The sequence below is a fragment of the Hyla sarda genome, chromosome 8 (assembly GCF_029499605.1).
Source record: "Hyla sarda isolate aHylSar1 chromosome 8, aHylSar1.hap1, whole genome shotgun sequence".
Lineage (NCBI taxonomy): Eukaryota > Metazoa > Chordata > Amphibia > Anura > Hylidae > Hyla > Hyla sarda.
The window spans coordinates 99,882,773-99,904,933 of NC_079196.1; the positions used below are offsets into that span (position 1 = coordinate 99,882,773).

General features: G+C 43.4%; 1 protein-coding gene and 1 long non-coding RNA gene across 4 annotated transcripts in view; one reads left to right on the forward strand and one right to left on the reverse strand.

The window, feature by feature from the left end:
• The window catches only part of LOC130285511 (uncharacterized), a 46,725-nt gene extending 40,154 nt beyond the window's left edge, over positions 1-6,571 (reverse strand). Inside the window, exon 1 of the long non-coding RNA XR_008847358.1 lies at positions 6,335-6,571. This is a non-coding gene — a long non-coding RNA (uncharacterized LOC130285511). The remainder of the gene's footprint in view (positions 1-6,334) is intronic.
• Positions 6,572-6,692: 121 nt separating this feature from the next.
• ALS2 (alsin Rho guanine nucleotide exchange factor ALS2) overlaps positions 6,693-22,161 on the forward strand; it is a 136,332-nt gene continuing 120,863 nt past the window's right edge. The window contains exon 1 of one of the 3 annotated variants that reach the window (XM_056536993.1): positions 6,693-6,846. The gene's annotated coding sequence lies outside the window, so the exon portion shown is untranslated. Of the gene's footprint in view, positions 6,914-22,161 lie in introns of all 3 variants that reach the window. The other 2 variants (XM_056536992.1, XM_056536991.1) reach the window with 2 other exon arrangements.

The following is a 22,161-nucleotide window of genomic DNA, read 5'->3' on the forward strand; positions in this document are numbered from 1 at the left end:
ACATGTTTTAACTTTTTGAAGACATTAGAGTGCTTCAAAGTATAGCAAAAATTTTCTAATCTGAATTTTTCAGGGACCAGTTAAGTTTGAAGTGGATTTGAGGGGCCTTTCTGTGAGAAATACCCCCCAAATGACCCCATTATAGAAACTGCACCTCTCACAGTATTCAAAATGACATTCAGAAAGTTTGTTAACCCTTTAGGTGTTTCACAGAACAGCAGCAAAGTGGAGAAGTAAAATCTAAATCTCCATTTTTTACACTAACATGTTCATGTAGCCTAATTTTTTTCATTTTTACAAGGGTTATAAGGAGAAAAAGCCTGCAAAATTTTTAGCCCAATTTCTCTCGAGTAAGGAAATACCTCATATGTTGACGTAAAGTGCTCTGCGGGCTCGCAACATGGCTTAAGAGGGAAAGAGCAACTGTGGTATTTTGTGCTCTGCTGGCACACTACAGGTCTCAGAACAGAAGAAGCGCCATTGGGCTTTTGGAGAGAGAATATTGCTGAAATGGTTTTTGGGGGGCATGTCGCATTTGGGAAGCCCCCATGGTGCCAGAACAGCAAAAAAAAAAACACATGGCACACTATTAGGGAATCTACACCCCTCAAGGAACGTAACAAGGGGTATAGTGAAAACCAAAAAAACTACCCCAATAAGTAACTGATCCCACGCTACGAGCATAACAAAAGAAAAGTAATGCGTTGTAGAGATCAAGCAATACTTTATTGAGTACACAAAATGCATTAAAGGGGTATTCCAGGAAAAAACTTTTTTTTTATATATCAACTGGTTCCAGAAAGTTAAACAGATTTGTAAATGACTTCTATTAAAAAATCTTAATCCTTTCAGTACTTATGAGCTTCTGAAGTTAAGGTTATTCTTTTCCGTCTGAGTAATCTCTGATGACACGTGTCTCGGGAAACGCCCAGTTTAGAAGCAAATTCCCATAGCAAACCTCTTCTAAACTGGGCGGTTCCCGAGACACGTGTCATCAGAGATTACTTAGACAGAAAAGAACAACCTAAACTTCAGAAGCTCATAAGTACTGAAAGGATTAAGATTTTTTAATAGAAGTCATTTACAAATCTGTTTAACTTTCTGGAACCAGTTGATATATATAAAAAAAGTTTTTTCCTGGAATACCCCTTTAATGTATTTTGTGTACTCAATAAAGTATTGCTTGATCTCTACAACGCATTTCTTTTCTTTTGTTATGCTCGTAGCGTGGGATCAGTTACTTATTGGGGTAGTTTTTTTTGTTTTCACTATACCCCTTGTTACGTTCCTTGAGGGGTGTAGATTCCCTAATAGTGTGCCATGTGTTTTTTTTTTTTTTTTTTTGCTGTTCTGGCACCATGGGGCTTCCTAAATGCGACATGCCCCCCAAAAACCATTTCAGCAATATTCTCTCTCCAAAAGCCCAATGGCGCTTCTTCTGTTCTGAGACCTGTAGTGTGCCAGCAGAGCACAAAATCCCACAGTTGCTCTTTCCCTCTTAAGCCATGTTGCGAGCCCGCAGAGCACTTTACGTCAACATATGAGGTATTTCCTTACTCGAGAGAAATTGGGCTAAAAATTTTGCAGCCATTTGATTTATAAAAAAAAAGTTTTTTCCTGGATAACCCCTTTAAAAACCCATGAAAGGGATTAGAGAAAATACAATGAACATTATGATAATGGCCGCAATGGACCAGACTGAAGAAATGGTGGCTACCAATAGTAGAAATATAATACACAGGGATGTATGTAAACAAATCCTTATTATTGGGACTAAGACCACATACAGGGATATAGTATGATAAAAAAAGGTTACTCTGATGCTGAATAGATTATAGCAAAATATAAAACAACATATAAAAGACCACAGTGGGACAGAGTATACCTGGGTAACCAACACCTAACCCAAGGGGTATAGTGAGCCTTAACACCTCACAGGTGTTTGACAGGTTTGCATTGAAGTTGGATGTGAAAATGAAAAATGTGATTTTTAACACTAAAATTATGGTATTACTTCATTTTCACATAATATAATAGGATAATAGGAGAAAATGGACCCCAAAATTTGAAGCCCAATTTCTTCCGAGTAAGGAAATACCCCATATGTGGATGTAAAGTGCTCTGCTGGCGCACTACAGGTCACAGAACAGAAGGAGCACCATTGGGCTTTTGGAGAGAGGATTTGGTTGGAATAGAAGTCGGGGGCCATGAGCGTTTACAAAGCCCCCATGGTGCTTTGTAAATGGACCCCCCCACACACACACATGTGACTCTATTTTGGAAACTACACCCCTCACGGAATGTAATAAGTGGTGCAGTGAGCATTTACACCCCACTGGCATTTGTCAGATCTTTGGAACAGTGTGCTGTGCAAATGAAAAAGGAAATTTTTCATAGACCACCGTTAAAAAGAATCTGTTAGACACCTGTGGGGCACAAATTCTCACTGTACCCCGTATTACATTCTGTGAGGGGTGTATATTCAAAATGGGGTCACATGTGGGGGGAGGCCCACTGTTCTGGCACCATGGGGGCTTTGTAAACGCACACAGCCTTCAACTCCAACAAAATTCTCTCTCCAAAAGCCCAATGGCACTCCTTTTCTTCTGAACCCTGTAGTGCACCTGCAGAGAACTTTACATCCACAAATTTTGGGGGGCTTTTTCTCCTATTACCGCGTGTGAAAATAAAAAATTTGGGGTAACACCAGCATTTTAGTGAAAAAAATAAAATTTCAAATTTTCACGTCCAACTTTAATGAAAATTTGTAAAACACCTGTGGGGTGTTTAGGCTCACTATACCCCTTGTTACGTTCCGTGAGGGGTGTAGTTTCCAAAATGGGGTCACATGTTTTTTTTTTTTTTTTTGAGTTTATATCAGAAACGTCATCTCTGTGCAAATCACCAATTTAGGCCTCAAATGTACATGGTACATGAGCCCTGTTGTGCATCCCCAGATCAATTTACACCCACATATGGGGTATTTCCATACTCAGGAGAAATTGTGATACAAATTTTGGGGGTCGTTTTTTCCTTTTACCTCTTGTGAAAATGAAAAGTACGTGGCAACACCAGCATGTTCTTTATTTTTTTACACTAACATACTGGTGTAGAGCCCAAATAACCTTTGCATAAGGGGTAAAAGGAGAAAAAGTGCCCCAAAATTTGTAATGCAATTTCTCCTGAGTATGGAAATACCCCATATGTGGGTGTAAATTGATGGCCCTAAACTGTTGCCTTGAAATACGACAGGGCTCAGAAGTGAGAGAGTGCCATGCACATTTGAGGCCTAAATTAGGGATTTGCATAGGGGTGGACCCGGATGCAAGTGTTACAATTGCCTCCACCACCACAAATACCCTACAGCAGTAGGGACGATCGCATCGGGCGTCAGGAATGAAACCTGCTGTGATCTGTCCTTAACTGCAGGTACTACTACTCCCAACATGGAGCACACTCTACATTAATAGACAGATCGCAGCGAGTGTAACTTCTGACACCTGTTGTGATCTGTCCATTAATGCAGGTACTACAGCTCCCAGCATTGAGCAGAGTGTGCTCCATGTTGGGAGTAGTAGTACTTGCAGTTAAGGAAAGATCACAGTGGATGTCACTACCGACACTCGCTGTGATCCTCCTGTATAATGTATAGATGCGGGCGGCCGCTCTTCTATGGTCCCCTGCACTGACGTATATATACACATATTCATATTTCCCACAGAGAGTTGTGAATGGCTGGAACCATCTGGCCAATCACAGCTCTCTGCGGGAAATATGAATAGATGTATATATACTGCAGTGCAAGGGACCATAGAAGAGCGGCCGGCCGCATCCATACATTATACAGGAGGATCGCAACGGACCCCTGGCGATCTGTCAATTAGTACAGATACTACTACTTATGGAACAGTGTGTGTTCCATGCTGGGAGTAGTAGTACCACCTAAAAAATAAGAATAAAAAGTGAAAAACACACACACTACATTTTTATTATTGTCGGCTATATTTTTAGTGCCCTGTTCGCCCACATAAAAGGATCCCTGTTTAAAAATAAAATAAAAATGTTGTTATAAAAAGATAAATTTCATTAAATACAATTTTTTCCATAACTACTGTATCTTTTTTATAATTTTTTTAATGGTACCCTACGAAATTTTATTAAAAAAGGTAACTCCATCATTTTTTTGGGATCGCTAAAGTCCAAAAAAGAATAAAAACCACCTGAAAAAATGCCAAAGTTAAAACCCACATGGCGTTTTCAGGGAAAAAAACGCCAGTGGCTCAACATACTGAAATTTTGCAAAACCACCAAGGAGCTGAAAAATGCCAAAAAAGAATGAAAAAATGCCAAAAGGGATAAAAAAAACGACAATGAGAAATTTTGCGATTTCTCATTGAATTAAAGCTAACATTTGGCCACAGCGTCTTTTGCCCAAAAAAACGCCATGCGGCAGAATTGGCTTTTTTCTTGGCGTTTAAAAATAAATAAAAAACAAGTAGAAACTTAGCCTTAGGAATTGATCCTAAATGGTCCCAGGGGTGGGGCCCAGGGTCTGCTAAAGCCTCTCTTGTAATTGCTTATGTCATGCACTCTCATTAACAGTGCAAGACGATCAGGCATGACGTCCTCTCAGGCCTCAGATGTGTTTTACATCTCTGTACTGATTCTTTCTACACTTCTGGCTTAAGGGTCTGGCTTCCTAAGGCCATGTTCACACTATGGAATTCTTGCGGAATTCCACGAGTGGAACTCCGCGAGCGGAATTCCGCGGTGTGAACTTAACATTAGTGTGAATGGGTCTCCGTGAGACCAGTTCACACTGCGGAATTTCCGCGGTGGACAATTCTGCCGCTGAAATTGTTCCGCGCAAAGAAAGAACATGTTCATTCTTTGCGCGGATAAAGGGAACTCAGCAACTTTTCCTCTAGACAGGTTTTGATCAATCTCCCCCTCTGTTTCCCTTTTCCAGTGGTGGCTGACACCCAGCTTGTCACCATGGCCAGCTCTCCTCTCATCCCTCTAATAGTTTTACTTATCTCTCATATTAACATTAATAAAAATGACCTAAAAGAATAACTGTCCTAGTTGCCTCTTAACAACCAATAACAGCTCAGATATCTGAAAATGCTTTGGAAAAAAAGATGTATTGTGAATAGTTACTATGGGCAACAAAGACAGATTTTCTTTTAGATTGTTTATATATATGTCCCTTCCCCCCTCCTCATTGAGTCTATAGGCAGGGCCATTGGATCCATGGGACCCAGGCGGCACCTTCACAGGAGCGGCAAATTGCTGCCCTGAGAAGATTTTTGACCCCTTCACGACCCATGACGGACCTAGTCCGCTCAGGGTGTATGGAGCGGGCTCCTGACTCGAGCCCGCCCCATACCCGGCGGCCCGTAGCTGATTCCTGTAGCAGGGGGCATTAATCGATTGCTCGGCTTAATCGGATTAATCGGCTATTAACCCTTTAGATTGCCACTGTCAAAGCTGACAGTTGTGTCTAACGGGAGCTTTAAACCATCCCTGGTGGACCGCCCCCCCACACAGCACGATCGCGGGGGGGGGGGGGGGGGCAATCCACTGAAGAGGTAGCTGGAGGGCTTACCTCTCCCTCCTTTTGGTTCATGGCTCTTCATTTGATAGAGCTTGGCTGCACCAGGCTCTACCAAATTATCGCAGAGCACACAGATCAGTGAGGTTCTATGGAACTTCATTGATCAGTAGGAGGAATATAATAAAGTGTAAATAACAAAGTTTAATAAAGTAAAAAATCCACCCTTCCATATTAAAAGTTCACATGACCCCTCTTTTCCCATTTTCCATATAAAAGACATGTAAACATAATAAAGATAAACATTTTAGGTATTGCCACATGCGTAATTGTGCAAACTATTAAAATATAACATTATTAATCCTGTACGGTAAACGGCATAAAAGAATACAAAACCCCAGGATTGTGGTATTCTGATCATGTCCTCCTGATATATTATGGCATATTTTTTTTTTTGGGGGGGGGGGGGGGGTTGTGTTTGCAGCATTTCACTTCTGGGTCGACCCAGGCAGCACAATGGGGGGGCATTTGTTAAGATATGTGTGATGTAGTTAATTTTTTAATTCTTTTTTTATTGCGTGACTGACAAATTTATTATATTGTCGTAGGGCTTTTGATAAATTTTGCGGAGGGTACACATTTTCTGAAATTTCACTCTTCACATACACCAAAAAGCTATGCTAAGTCTGGGCTGGTGTACTTTAGAGACTTTTCAGTGGTTTGCACCTTTTTCACAAAAAGTCTCAGTTTATCAATTCATTACCACTGCATAAGACTAACCTCAACAGCTGGCCAGTACACAATTTAAAAAAATAAAAAAGGCGCAAAAAATAGCCTGAGGTGCAACACTGCAAAATAGAGATAAATCTACACACAAAAACAGCTCTAAAGACAATGATAAATGTTCCCAAATATCTTGGGCCGGCCCTGTCTATAGGCAGCACAGTAGTCGGAACACAACACGAAGCTACAAAAAACGCAAAACGTCATCTCCATCTCCCATTTGTCCCTCTTCGCTGTCCGTCCCTCTCCTTTCCCATGACGTAGTTCATACCATTACCCGCCTCTACATGCTTCACATCTCCCCGGCCCCGCCCCCTCTGTAGAAACACTCCCCTAATATGTTCCCCCCCCCCGAGGCACGCCCCCACGGTCAGCTGACCCAGAGCAGGCTGTCAGTGCGGCTAACAACAAGGATCGCAGCCGGGAGCTGTGTGAGGTGAGGCGGGTGTGGGGAGACAGGAGAGTCCGGGGAGTCACAGGCCGACGGGAATGTCTGGCGCTGCCGCTGTGTGAGTATGGAGTGCTGAGCCTTGCTGAGCGGTGTCACCTGAGTCCGGTCCGGTCCGGTGCACACAGGTGAGCCGGGCCCTGCTGCTGGCTGCACTGTTATATACATAGATGTGATCCTTATACAGGCGCTGACTTGTAGTGACATCACCACAGGTGTATATATAGTGCCCACCACTGCTGCCTGCGGGTATATCAGGAGACATTCATTATACAGATTCTACAGGTGTCATCACACAACTTTCCTACAGTCCTGATCAACAATAACAACACTCTACTGTAGCTCTGTATCATCCGCTCTCATTGTCACCAAGGTCACCACGTTACCCACTTTCACTATCAATGGGACTTTTCCATGTACTTTAGTGTTTAGATTCCTTTACTGATCAGATGTGACGCTCCCCTCCATAACAATGAACCAACACCCCTGCGGTGATTCCCAATCAGTGCGCCTCCGGTTCTTGCAAAACTACAACTCCCAGCATGCCCGGACAGCCGTTGGCTGTCCGGGCATGCTGGGAGTTGTAGTTTTGCAACAGCCGGAGGCGCCTTGGTTGGGGAACTCTACTCTAGTGACATGATGCAGCGGACAGTGTGTGTTACAGGTCGCTGGACTGTATGGGGATTATTGGAGATGACTAAATATCTCTGACGGGGGTTTCCAGGATTTTTTTTTTTTTTGGGGGGGTAGAAAAGGTAAACAAATCCTGGAAAACCAATGCAGAGAGAGCGCCTGTTACTTTCAACAACCCTCCCCCTTCCTTCCCTAAAGTACGGTAAACAGCTTTAAGGCACATTCCGTTGTTTAAAAGAAAATCATATGTTGCTGGGGTTGTACAAATACATGTAAAAAAAAAAAAACTATATTAGTCTAAGGCTAAGTTGTTGTTCTCTGGGTCCATTTAGCTTTTTTTTATTTGTTTATTTTTTTTAATGCGCTGATTTGACCCTGAACGTGCTGGAGCACAACTGACATCACCAAGACCTGACAGATCCCATTGACTTGAATAGGGTCTGTCAGGTGTCTGGTATTTTACAGGAGTTGAGCAGACAACAAAAAAATATTATATCAGCAATTTTTTTTTTCTCTGCTTCACTCCTGTCCTTCCAAAGAACTGACTGACGGAGCTTTCTTTACTGAAGCACAACGGCCATGTGAACGAGCCCTTAACTGCAGCTCCTGTCTGACTCCATTCAGTCCCCCGATCTTTAGTCTTCTTCCTGCCTCTGAGACGAACACTCGGAGCAGGACCAATCACTTCCCGAGATGGGATATTGCTGCTGCCAGTGATTGGCTGAGCCGGCAGGTCCTGCACCTAGCACTTATCTCAGAAGCAGGAAGAAGACTGAAGATTGTGGGACTGGATGGCGCTGAGTGGGAGCTGTAGGGGAGGTAAGTATAGTATATATATATATATATATTTTTTTTTTTTTTACATGACCCAGAAGCAAACTCCTATAAGAGTATGTCACACGTACATAATCCTGTTTGGCTCCATTCAGTCCCCCGATCTTTAGTCTTCTTTCTGCTTCAGAGACGAACACTTGGAGCAGGACCAATCACTGGCCGAGATGGAATACTGCTGCTGCCAGTGATTGGTTGAGCCTGTAGGTCCTGCACCTAGCACTTATCTCAGAAGCAGGAAGAAGACTGAAGATTGTGGGACTGGATGGCGCTGAGTGGGAGCTGTAGGGGAGGTAAGTATAGTATATATATATATATTTTTTTACATGACCCAGAAGCATACCCCTTTAAGAGTATGTCACACATACATAATCCGCAGCTAATTTTGGAACTATTGACTTCAATGGCTCTGCAGCAAATCTGCAATAGTGGACAATTTGCTGCAGACCAAATTAAGTCAATGGGTAGCAGTGGATTTTCCCCAGGAGAATATGTAAGCTGATTGTAATGTTGGTCTTTCTACTAGGGCTGGGCGGTATACCAGTTCATACCGAATTTTTTTGTGCTGCACGATATGAATTTTTCCCCATACCGCAATACCGGTTGGGCCCCTCCCCCTTGGGAATGAATGAGTTGTCAACCCAGCGCTGCGCTGTCCCCACATCGGGGAACTAATCAACTAATCATATCTGACCCCCCCCCCCCCCCCCCAATTAATTATCAGCCCAGAGCTGCACTATATCACCCACAAGCGCTGCCCTCCTCTTCCTCCTGTTTGTTGCGGCCGCCAGCCCTGACACTATACTGTACGCTGTATCCCTATGCCCGGGCTGCAAAAGATAAACAAAATAAACTTAAACTCACCTTCCCCGTCGGGAAGCTTCCTGGGGACGGGAACGTCGGACAGCTGTCAGCCTATCACCGGCCGCAGCGATGTTCTGCCTCGGCCGGTGATAGGTTGAGCCCACTGTCATGTAAGAAGCCGGTTGCGGCCAGTGATAGGCTGACGGCTCTCCGATGTTCCCGTCCCCAGGAAGAGCATGAGGCCAACGTAGGAAGGTGCGTTAAAAAGTTTATTTTGTTTATCTTTTGCAGCCCGGGCATAGGGATACAGCGTACAGTATAGAGTGTCAGCGCTGGCGGCCGCAACAAACAGGAGGACGAGGAGGGAAGCGCTTGCGTGTGATATGTGAGCTTGCGTGTGATATTTACCCCAATGGGGACAGCGCAGCGCTGGGCTAATAATTAATTGGGGGGGGGGGGAAATACCGTTATATACCGTGGAACCGCCATAAGTTTATTCCACTGTATGGTTGCAGGAAGGTTACATGCAGCATGATGTAGAGTCCTCTCATTACAAATCCCCTCCATTATATCGCTGAGCTTGAGGCTGGTCTCTGTATTACAGCCTTAAAGGGGTACTCCCCTAGAAAACATTTTTTTTTTTAATCAACTGGTAGAAAGGTAAACAGATTTGTAAATTATTTATATTTAAAAATATTAATCCTTCCAGTACTTATCAGCTGCTGTATGCTCACAGGAAGGTCTTCTCTTTTTGAATTTCCTTTCTGTCTGACCACACTGCTCTTGGCTGACACATCTGTCCATGTCAGGAACTGTCCAGACCAGGAGAGGTTTGCTAGGGGCATTTGTTCCTGCTCTGGACAGTTCCTGACATGGACAGAGGTGTCAGCAGAGAGCACTGTGGACAGGTAGAAATGAAATTCAAAAAGAAAATAACTTCATCTGAAGCATACAGCAGCTGATAAGTACTGGAAGGATTAAGATTTTTAAATAGAAGTAATTTACAAATGTTTAACTTTATGGCACCAGTTGAAAAATAATAATAATAATAATAATGTTTTCCAGTGGAGTACCCCTTTAAGTTCCTTCCTGACCATGGGTTTAATGTCCCCAATTGACAGGTGTCAGTTCAGGTCATCAGACCTACTGTTAGGCCGAGGCTTGCATCCAGAGTGTGAGGAACCAGCCTAAGGGTCTATTTACAAGGAAGAAATTCCGCCTCAAATGAAAGCCCAATAGACGTCATTGAGATTCCGCACTCCCATTCATACTTCTGAATTTCCGCCCGGATTTCGCACCAATTCCAAAGCCAGAAACCACCCAAGGAAGTGGAATTGGGGGCGAAAATTCTACCGGGTGAATAGACCCTAAGGTAACCTGCATCACTTTTATGCTGCCTGAACCACAGGCAGCATGAAAGTGACGACACGCAATCCGTGGCTGAAGTTTTGTGATGCCTTTATCGGCTCTCTGCAATGCTCAGAAGCCACATGTAGTGTTGGCCACGCATGCGGTCCATTCATTCCCTGTGACATTTTACCTCCTTTCTACAGATCTGTGGCGGTCCCAGTGGTTGGACCCTGACCTATCAGATAACATAACATACTGAAATGGGAATACCCCTTTAATTTCTGTCTGTGGGAGGTGTGACAGTCCGCAGGGGTTTTCCTTTGTAGGTTATTCTGGGCTCACTCGTTTTTTTTTAAAAACCTTTTTAATATTGAAAAATTACTGCTACGTCTGAACAGTTCCTAATGTAACAGTTGAGTTAAAGGGGTATTCCAGGCAAAACCTTTTTTATATATATCAACTGGCTCCGGAAAGTTAAACAGATTTGTAAATTACTTCTATTAAAAAATCTTAATCCTTCCAATAGTTATTAGCTTCTGAAGTTTTCTGTCTAACTGCTCAATGATGATGTCACGTCCTGGGAGCTGTGCATGATGGGAGAATATCCCCATAGGAACTGAACAGCTCCCGGGATGTGAGTCATCAGAGAGCAGTTAGACAGAAAACAACAACTCAACTTCAGAAGCTAATAACTATTGGAAGGATTAAGATTTTTTAATAGAAGTAATTTACAAATCTGTTTAACTTTCCGGAGCCAGTTGATATATATAAAAAAGGTTTTGCCTGGAATACCCCTTTAAAGGGGTTCTCCACCATAAGGTGATTTTAGTACGTACCTGGCAGACAGTAATGGACATGCTTTGGAACGATCTGCACTTGTCTTGGGGCTAAATGGCTATGTTGTGAGATTACCATAACACTGTGGCTAGCTTTTTCTGAACTGGTATTTCCTGTTCGATTTTTTCTTTTTTTGACTACAAATCCCATAATTCCATTTTTCTCCCTCCCACACATCAGCCACCCCACCCATTGAAAAATAATTGAGCTGCATCCATTCAAAAGACCTGTGGTTTTCAATCAGGGTGCCTACAGCTGTTGCATTAGTTGCAGATTGATCTCTCTCCCACCAAGCGATCCCTCTATCCATTGAAGCAGACAGGCTCCCTGTCATCAGCTGACTAGTGATGTCAGGTCTCGGCCGCATTGCAACCTGGGAAAAATCCGAGACATGAGTAATTTTGGATGCTGTTAAAAATAAATATTGGGGTGAAAATCACATAAGAATTGTGAGAAAACCGTCACACACAGGTACAGACACTATATTATGAACTACACTAACTTTACAGCCCCTGTAGCATAGTCAAATAAAACAAAATTCCTGGAATTCCCCTTTAAGCAGTGTTTTCCAAACAGTGTGCCTCCAGCAATTGCAAAACTACAACTCCCAGCATGCCCGGACAGCCGAAGGCTGTCCGGGCATGCTGGGAGTTGTAGTTTTGCAACAGCTGGAGGCACACTGTTTGGAAAACACTATACTGAAGCTCTCTGTCCGGATCTATATGTAAAGGATCTGATAGCTCCACGTAGTCTGTAACTGCGTGCCTCCCCCCCCCCCCCCCCCCCCCCCGGGCTACATGCTGTGTATAAATATTTAATTTGCTGACTAACACATGCAGCGCGGGTGGGATTGACTGGTTTCCCTGTAATAAATCTGATTAATCTGCGGTGGCTGTGTTGTGCTCTATAAGGTCAGCAGTGCTGGATGTGTATAGGGCAGAGATGCATCTTGTGATCGAGCTTCTCTGCAGCTGCTGTATCTATTGATCTGGTAGGAAACATCAATGCTACAAGTACAGAGCAATGAAAACACATCATCGCTCCTGCCCGCTTGACAGCCAGAGTTTCACATTTAACATGTTGATCTTTGTGGTTGTATTTTAAATCCTAATATATTATGAAATTATATAGAGAACAGCTGCAAGGACAGGGGGGAGAGTAATAGTAATTCTACTTAGTGTGGTCAGCGTGCGGAGTCCTTGGGTTCACACTGTGTTTCTGTTTGTTTACCTGTTTCCATTACATTACGTCATCAGATTTGACCATGTATAACGCATTTCTATATGGCCAAACCATCTTCCACATTATCCTTGGGAGATGTTCCTGCAGGGATGGTGAGGATAAATAGTTTACAAGTCTCCCCCGCCGACCCGTAAGAAGTCCCCTGGGCGGGGAGATATGCTCACCTAGTCCCGCTGCTCCGGCTATAATCATATCCCCTCAGTGTGATTGACAGATTGACAACCCAGGTACCGCCCATGTCATCGCTCTGTTCCGTCTTTATAGGGAGCAGAGTGGTGACGAGGGCTGTCAATCATGCTGAGTGGTCGTGATTACAGCCGGAGCAGCGGGACTCGTCGTCCAGGGGACTACTTACGGGGCCGTAGGGGGACACTTTTAAACTATATATCCACACTATGCCTGCAGGCAGGAATGTCTACCGGGGATGGTGAGAGAATAATATGCTATATATAACGTGTTGTCACACCGTTGGATATGGTAAAATCAGGTTCCTTTAATTGTTCTCTACATGAAAACAAACAGTGGGGCAAAAAAGTATTTAGTTAGCCACCAATTGTGAAAGTTCTCCCAGAGAGGCCTGTAATTTTCATCATAGGTATACCTCAACTATGAGAGACATAATGAGAAAAAAAAAATCCATAAACTCACATTGTCTGATTTTTAACCTGTTAAAGACGAAGAGCATACCTGTACGTCCTGGGTCCTTTCCCTTTCTATAACGCGGGGCCACGGCATGGCCCCGTGTCATAGCAGGTCGGTCCCAGCCTCTAACAACAGCCAGGACCCGTGGCTAATAGCGCGCGGCACCGCGATCAACCCTTTAGACGCGGCATTCAAAGTTGACTGCCGCGTCTAAAGTGAAACTTCTGGTGTCCAATCGCCGAATGACTGCTCAGTTCCTGAGATCCCTATGGGGGCTATAAAATTGTGAAAAAAAAAAAAGTGAATATAGATCTTTAACCTGTTGGGGACGAAGGGTGTATGCATACGCCCTTGCGTCCTGGTACTTACGGACGAAGGGCGTATCCATATGCCCGTGGGAATTTTGGGACCGGACCGGGGTGCCTGTGCAAATGCCCAGGGGGGTCATTAGACCCCCCCATGTCGGCGATCGGTGCAAATCGCAAGTGAATTCACACTTGCGATTTGCGCCGATTCCGGGTCATTACGGATCTATGGTGAATATAAAGGGGGATCGCGGTTGTCTAAGACACCTACGATCCCCCTGAAGCGATAGGAGTGAGGTGGCATGGGTGCCACCCCTCCTATCCCTGCTATTGGTGGTCTACACGCGACCACCAATAGCAGATCGGGGGGGGGGGCTTTACTTTCTCTTTCCCCGTCCTGCCCACCCACAATAGGCGGGGCAGGACGGGAAAACCGAAGAGGACCGGGCGCCGACGTCCACTTACCCGTCCAGAGGCTCCGGAGCAACGGTGATCGGCGGGCGGCGACGGGGATCTGCGGGCGGCGTGCGGCAGAAGAGGACGGCTCCCTGGATGCGACGGAAGCCGGTAAGTTGCCTAGCAACATTTAGAGGGCTACAGTCTGAGACCACTATAGTGGTCTCTAGACTGTAGCCCTCCAGATGTTGCAAAACTACAACTCCCAGCATGCCCAGACAGCTGTTTGTGGTCTGGAGGTCCACAGTTTAGAGACTACTGCACAAAGATCTCTATACTGTCCTCTAGATCTTGCAAAACTACAACTCCTAGCATGCCAACACAGCTGTTTGCTGTCTGGGCATGCTGGGAGTTGTAGTTTTGCAACATCTGGAGGTCCACAGTTTGGAGATCACTGTTCAGTGGTCTCTAAATTGTAGCACTCCAGATGTTGCAAAACTGCAAATACCAGCATGCCCACACAGCAAACGGCTGTCTCGGCATGCTGGGAGTTGTAGTTTCGTACCTCCAGCTGTTGCATAACTACATCTCCCAGCATGCCCTTCTGTGATCAGTACATGCTGGGAATTGTAGTTTTGCAACAGCTGGAGGCACACTGGTTGGAAAATACTGAGTTTGGGAAACCTTCAGTTAGGTTCTGTTACCTACCAGTGTGCCTCCAGCTGTTGCAAAACTACAACTCCCAGCATGCACGGTCTGTCAGTACATGCTGGGAGTTGTAGTTTTGAAACAGCTGGAGGTTTGCCCCCCCATGTGAATGTACAGGGTACATTCACACAGGCAGGTTTACAGTAAGTTTCCTGCTTCAAGTATGAGCTGCGGCAAATTTTTCGCCGCAGCGCAAATTTCTAGCGGTAAGCTTACTGTAAACCTCTGCCAGTGTGAATATACCCTAAATACACTACACTATACTAACACATAATAAAGAGTAAAACACTACATAAACACCCCCTTACACTGCCCCCCCCCCCCCAATAAAAATAAAAAACGTATTGTATGGTAGTGTTTCCAAAACGGAGCCTCCAGCTGTTGCAAAACAACAACTCCACGCATTTCTGGACAGCCACTGACTGTCCAGGCATGCTGGGAGTTTAGCAACAGCTGGAGGCACCCTGTTTGGGAATCACTGGCGTAGAATACCCCTATGTCCACCCCTATGCAATCCCTAATTTAGTCCTCAAATGCGCACGGCGCTCTCTCACTTTGGAGCCCTGTCGTATTTCAAGGAAACTGTTTAGGGCCACATATGGGGTATTTCCGTAATCGGGAGAAATTGCACTACAAATTTTGGGGGGCTTTTACCCCTTATGAAAAGGAAAAGTTGGGGTCTACACCAGCCTGTTAGTGTAAAAAAAATAAATAAACTTTTTTACACTTACATGCTGGTGTTGCCCTTTACTTTTTATTTTCACAAGAGGTAAAAGGGAAAAACAGACCCCCAAAATTTGTAACGCAATTTCTCCTGAGTACGGAAATACCCCATATGTGGGCGTAAAATGCTCTGCGGGCGCACAACAAGGCTCAGGAGAGAGAGCGCACCATGTACATTTGAGGCCTAAATTAGTGCTTTGCACAGGGGTGGCTGATTTTACAGCGGTTCTGACATAAACGCAAAAAAATAAATACCCACATTTGACCCCATTTTGGAAACTACACCCCTCAGGGAATGTAACAAGGGGTACAGCGCGCCTTAATACTCCATAGGTGTCTGACAGATTTTTGGAACAGTGGTCAGTGAAAATGAAAAATTTCATTTTTTTGTTTGCACAGCCCACTGTTCCAAAGATCTGTCAAACGCCAGTAGGGTGTAAATGCTCACTGTACCCCTTATTACATTCCGTCAGGTGTGTAGTTTCCAAAATGAGGTCACATGTGGGGGGGTCTACTGTTCTGGCACCACGGGGGGCTTTGTAAATGCACATGGCCCCCGACCTCCATTCCAAACAAATTATCTCTCTAAAAGCTCAATGGCGCTCCTTATCTTCTGAGCATTGTAGTACGCCCACATTTTGGGAGGCATTTTCTCCTATTATCCCTTGTAAAAAAAAAAGTAAAATTTGGGGAAAAACCAGCATTTTAGTGAAAAAATTTTTTTTTTCATTTACACATCCAACTTTAACAAAAAGTTGTCAAACACCTGTGGGGTGTTAAGGCTCACCGTACCCCTTGTTACGTTCCTTGAGGGGTGTAGTTTCCATAATAGTGTGCGATGTGGGGGGGTTTGCTGTCCTGGCACCATAGGGGCTTCCTAAATGTGACATGCCCCCCAAAAACCATTTCAGAAAAACTCACTCTCCAAAATCGCACTGGCGCTCCTTCCATTCTGAGCCCTCTACTGCGCCCGCCGAACACTTCACATACACATATGAGGTATTTTCTTACTCGAGAGAAATTGAGTTACACATTTTGAGAGGATTTTTCTCCTTTTACCCCTTGTAAAAATTCAAAAACTGGGTCTACAAGAACATGCAAGTGTAAAAAATGAAGATTTTAAATTTCTCCTTCACTTTGCTGCTATTCCTGTGAAACACCTAAAGGGTTAACACACTTACTGAATGTCATTTTGTATACTTTGAGAGGTGCAGTTTTTATAATGGGGTCATTTTTGGGGTATTTCTAATATGAAGGCCCTGCAAATCCACTTCAAACCTGAACCGGTCCCTGAAAAATTCCGATTTTGAAAATTTTGCGAAAAATTGCTGCTGAACTTTGACGCCCTCTGATGTCTTCCAAAAGTAAAAACATGTCACCTTTATGATGCAAACATAAAGTAGACATATTGTATATGTGAATCAATATATAATTTATTTGGAATGTCTATTTTCCTTACAAAGCAGAGAGCTTAAAAGTTAGAAAAATGTAAAAATTTTCTCATTTTTCATAAAATTTTTGCATTTTTCACCAAGTATCGACGAAAATTTACCACTAACATAAAGTAGAATATGTCACGAAAAAACTATCTCAGAATTACATTTATAAGTAAAAGCATCCCAGAGTTATTAATGCTTAAAGTGACAGTGGTCAGATTTGCAAAAAATGCTCCCGTCCTTAGGATCATAATGGGCTCCGTCCCCAAGGGGTTAAACCTTTTCCCTAATAAAAGTTTGAATCACCCCCTTTTTCCCATAAAAAAAACCTGTGTAAATAAACATATGTGGTATTGCAAAAAAAAATTCCAAAGTCCAAAATAGAGTATTTTTGGTCACTTTTTATATAATGAAAAATGTATAAAAAGCAATCAAAAAGTCCGATCAATAAAAAAAATGGTACCACTAAAAACTTCAGATCACGAAGCAAAAAATGAGCCCTCATACTGCCCTGTACACAAAAAAAAAAAAAGTTATAAGGGTCAGAAGATCACAATTTTAAAAGTATGCATTTTTTTAAATAAGTATTTTGGTCAATAACAAAAGTGCATCTCAATACTTTGTTATATACCCTTTGTTGGCAATGACAAAGGTCAAATGTTTTCTGTAAGTCTTCACAAGGTTTTCACACACTGTTGCTGGTATTTTGGCCCATTCCTCCATGCAGATCTCCTCTAGAGCAGCGATGTTTTGGGGCTGTCACTTGGCAACATGGACTTTCAACTCCCTCCAAAGGTTTTCTATGGTTGAGATCTGGAAACTGACTAGGCCACTCCAGGACCTTGAAATGCTTCTTACAAAGCCACTCCTTCGTTGCCCGGGCAGTGTGTTTGGGATCATTGTCATGCTGAAAGACCCAGCCAATTTCATCTTCAATGCCCTTGCTGATGGAGGGAGGTTTTTTACTCAAAATCTCTTGATACATGGCCCCATTGATTCTTTCCTTTACATGGATCAGTCAACCTGGTCCCTTAGCTCAAAAACAGCCCCAAAGCATGATGTTACCACCCCATGCTTCACAGTAGTTATGGTGTTCTTTGGATGCAACTCAGCATTGTTTCTCCTCCAAACACAACGAGTTGAGTTTTTACCAAAAAGTTCTACTTTGGTTTCATCTGACCATATGACATTCTCCCAATCCTCTTCTGGATCATTCAAATGCTTTCTAGTAAACTTCAGACGGGCCAGGACATGTACTGGCTTAAGCAGGGGGACAAGTCTGGCACTGCATGATTTGAGTCCCTGGTGGTGTAGTGTATTACTGATGGTAGCTTTGTTACGTTTGTTACCGTTCTTGTGATCATTTTGACACCAAGGGGAGAGATCTTGCAGTTGAGCCCCAGATCGAGGGAGATTATCGGTGGCTTCCATTTTCTAATAATTGCTCCCAAAGTTGATTTTTTTTCACACCAAGCTGCTTTTCTATTGCAGATTCAGTCTTCCCAGCCTGGTGCAGGTCTACAATTTTGTTTCTGGTGTCCTTTGACAGCTCTTTGGTCTTGGCCATAGTGGAGTTTGGAATGTGACTGTTTGAGGTTGTGGACAGGTGTCTTTTATACTAATAACAAGTTTAAACAGGTGCCATTAAAGGGGTACTCTGGCGCTAAGACATCATATCCCCTATACAAAGGATAGGGGATAAGATGCCTGATCGCGGGGGTCCCGCCGATGGGGTCCCCCATGATCTTCCACGCCGCACCCCGTTAGAATCAGCCCTCGGAGCGTGCTCGTTCCGGGTCTGATTACTGGCGATCACGGGGATGGAGCATAGTGAGGTCACGGATCCGCCCCCCTAGTGACGTCACGCTCCGCCAGAAGATGACCGATAACCCTGATCAGTGCTATGTAGGGGTGTAGCAAACAACAAGAAAGAGAAAACGGAGTCACTTATGAAGCATACATAATTTTATTAATTCCGTAGAATGTAAATACATAAACTAATAATTAAAAGTGCTATTTTTCAAAGAGGAATGAGGCTAAAAGGTGGTGTCACCGGCTCTGCAATAAAGGCTGGGGTATATATAGTGTATATATTACTGGATCCACCACAATGAAATAGTAATAGTACAATAGTCTTGCACACAGAATTGCACAATCCAAGTGGTTAGCAGCATGTAAAAAATACAAATCTCACAGTGAGAGCAGAAGTATTGCATGCCAAATAAAGTGCAGTGTGCATGTAAACAAACATAACATTGCAGGGATACAGATCAATATAAAAGTATACCAGAGTACAGCAGCAAATGGCAGAGACCGGGACAGCACCACTCCAACGTACGTTTCGGTACGCAACCTTCGTCTGGGAGTGGCTCTATCCCAGTCCGACTGTCTATTTATATCCAGGAACATCAATCAGATTGTATTGTAAGACTAATAATATAATCCTCACCTGTGGCTGTTACGATGCACGCGAACGCCGGCCCCGCCGCCGCCCGGAAACCAGAAGGAGCCGCGTCACATGACCGTGCCATGACGTAGACGCGACTTACCCGGAACCCCGGCAGCGCAGAGACGGCGCACCAGCGACAGTTGCAGTATCTGTGATCAGCAGAACACTGATAGATCAAGCATATCCATACATATTTACAATAACATAACATAATATAATATACGAGATTGCAATAAATAATAAAAAGTATACTGAGTGCCGCACAATAAATTGAGATTTGGATTAGAGTAAAGTGTGAATACATAAATTGAATGTGATTTTGTGTGTGTGTATGAGAGGGGTGGATGTAGTGACCTATATGTAGGGAGTGTATATAAACTAATGTAAGACAATAAAGGAGATCTCCTGGGGTCAAGTGGGATTATATATGGAATGGGGATATCTGAGTGTAGTAAGGAATGTGAGCCAGTGGAAATTAGAATATGAAAGGGTGACAGGACAAGTGAGTGATGGGATGAAAAAGTATATATAAATATATAAAAATCTATTGGAAGATGGGAAATAATGATTAATAGAATGATGTGATGAAAAATATTATATTATATGTGAGGGAACCAGTGGTAATTGATTACGTGATAATAGTTACCAAAGGAAAGGGGAGGAATTGGGGAGGTATAAAAAGGGGAGGTATAAAAAAGTGTCAAATTAAAATTACACACGTGAAATGAAGTGAAAGAGGGGGAGGTTAAAAAATAATGAACAAAAACTGAATATTGGTGCAAATAAAGTAAAAAGTGTATATAATACACATAATCCCCATACCACCTCACCTGACCAAAATATATGAACCCGTATACTATATCCAACCCATACATTGTGAATAGATCAACTAGTGGAGGTAAATAAACAAAAATTATAACACACCAGCCCACATCCAAACATAATAAGGAAAAAATATATATTAACATAGTGGAATGGCATCTATGAGTCCACGGTCCAAAATCTTGAGTATGTAGACATCTATAAAGAAGTGGAAAGCAATCTCCTATTTATATCTGTGTCCTGGAAAAGAAACAAAAATAATAAACAAAAATGATAATATTATGTATGTAATACTATGTAGGGGTGTGAATCGCCAAGAATTTGGCGATACGATTCGAATCGCGATATATCCCAATATATCGCGATACCGTCTAGGTGACGATACATCCCGATTCTGTCTAAAAAATAATGTCTTTTACACTTTTATTAAAACTTTATTTATTTATTTTTTACACTTTATTACACTTTTAGGAATCATTAGATTCCTTAGACAGATGAATAGAGTTCTCTTGAACTCCATTGATCTGCGATCCATTGATAGAGCCTGGTCCAGCCAGGCTCTATCAATGACAGAGCCACGGAGAGCAGGGAAGCAGAGGTAAGCCCTCCGGCTACCTCCACAGTGGATTGCCTGCCCGCGATCGCGCTGCGGGGGGGGGGGGGGGGGTGGGGGCGATCCAAACCACTAGCCCACCAGGGATCATTCACAGATCCCTTTAGACGCCGCTGTCAGCTTTGACAGCGGCGATCTAAAGGGTTAATAGCCAGCCGCGGCGATCGCCGCATGCTGGCTGTTATCGGCGGCCCCCGGCTACTGAGAACAGCCGGGGGCTGCAGAGTATGGAGCAGGCAGGAGTCCGGAGCCTGCTCCATACACACTGCAGAGTACCGCATGCTGGATATTAGCGGCGGTGATGCATCAGCGGCCCCCGGCTACTGAAATCAGCCGGGGGTCGCAGAGTACGGAGCGGGCACGAGTCGGAGCCTGCTCCATACACCCAGAGCGCCGCCGCTTCAGACCCGGCCTGCCCGGCTCCACAAATGTGGAACTTGTATCTCCTGATGCCCGGGACATGCTGTTCCGGGCGTCAGGAGATACAAATTCCACATCTCTAAAAGGATCGATTCAAAAATATTTTGAATCGATTCAGTATCGCCAAGTGAAAAATCGCGATAATCGCGCAAATCGTTTTTTTCTTACATCCCTAGTGCTATGTCCTATACATAGCACTGAACAGTATTAGCAATTGAGTGATTGTACCCTATGGGGACTATTAAAGTGTAAAAATAAAAGTAAAAAAATGTGAACCCCCCCCCCCCCCCCCAATAAAAACGTAAATTGTCCAATTTTCCCTATTTCACCCCCAAAAAGTGTTAAAAAAAATATTTTATATACATATTTGGTATCGCCCCGTGCGTAAATATCTGAACTATTAAAATAAAATATTAATGATACCGTACGGTGAACGTAAAAATAAAAAAAAATCCAAAATAGATGCTTTTTATAACATTTTATTCCCCAAAAAATGTATAAAAAATGGATATAAGCAAATATGGTATCAATAAAAAGTACAGATCACGGCGCAAAAAATGAGCCCTCATACCGTCGCTTATACGGAAAAATGAAAAAGTTATAGGTCTTCTAAATAGGGGGATTTTAAACATACTTATTTGGTTAAAAAGTTTTCGATTTTTTTTTTTTTTTTTTAAGCGCAACAGTAATAGAAAAGTATGTTATCATGGGTATCATTTTAATCGTATTGACCCAAAGAATAAAGAACACATGTCATTTTCACCACACAAATAGTATTTTTTTGGTTGCGCCATACATTTTATGGTAAAGTGAGTGATGGCATTACAACAGACAACTGGTCGCGCAAAAAACAAGCCCTCATACTAGGCTCTGGATGAAAATATAAAAAGAGTTATGATTTTTTGAAAGCGAGGAGGAAAAAACGAAAACGTTAAAATGTAATTGTCTGCGTCCTTAACCCCTTAAGGACCAAGGACGTACCGGTACGTCCTTGGTCCTGCTCTCCTGATATAACGCGGGGTTACACAGTAACCCCGCGTCATATCACGGCGGGCCCGGCGTCATAGTGAACCCGGGACCTGCCTCTAATAGCTATTAACCCTTTAGCCGTGCGCTCAGAGCTGAGCCGCGCGGCTAAAAGCGAAAGTGAAAGTTGCCAGCTAGC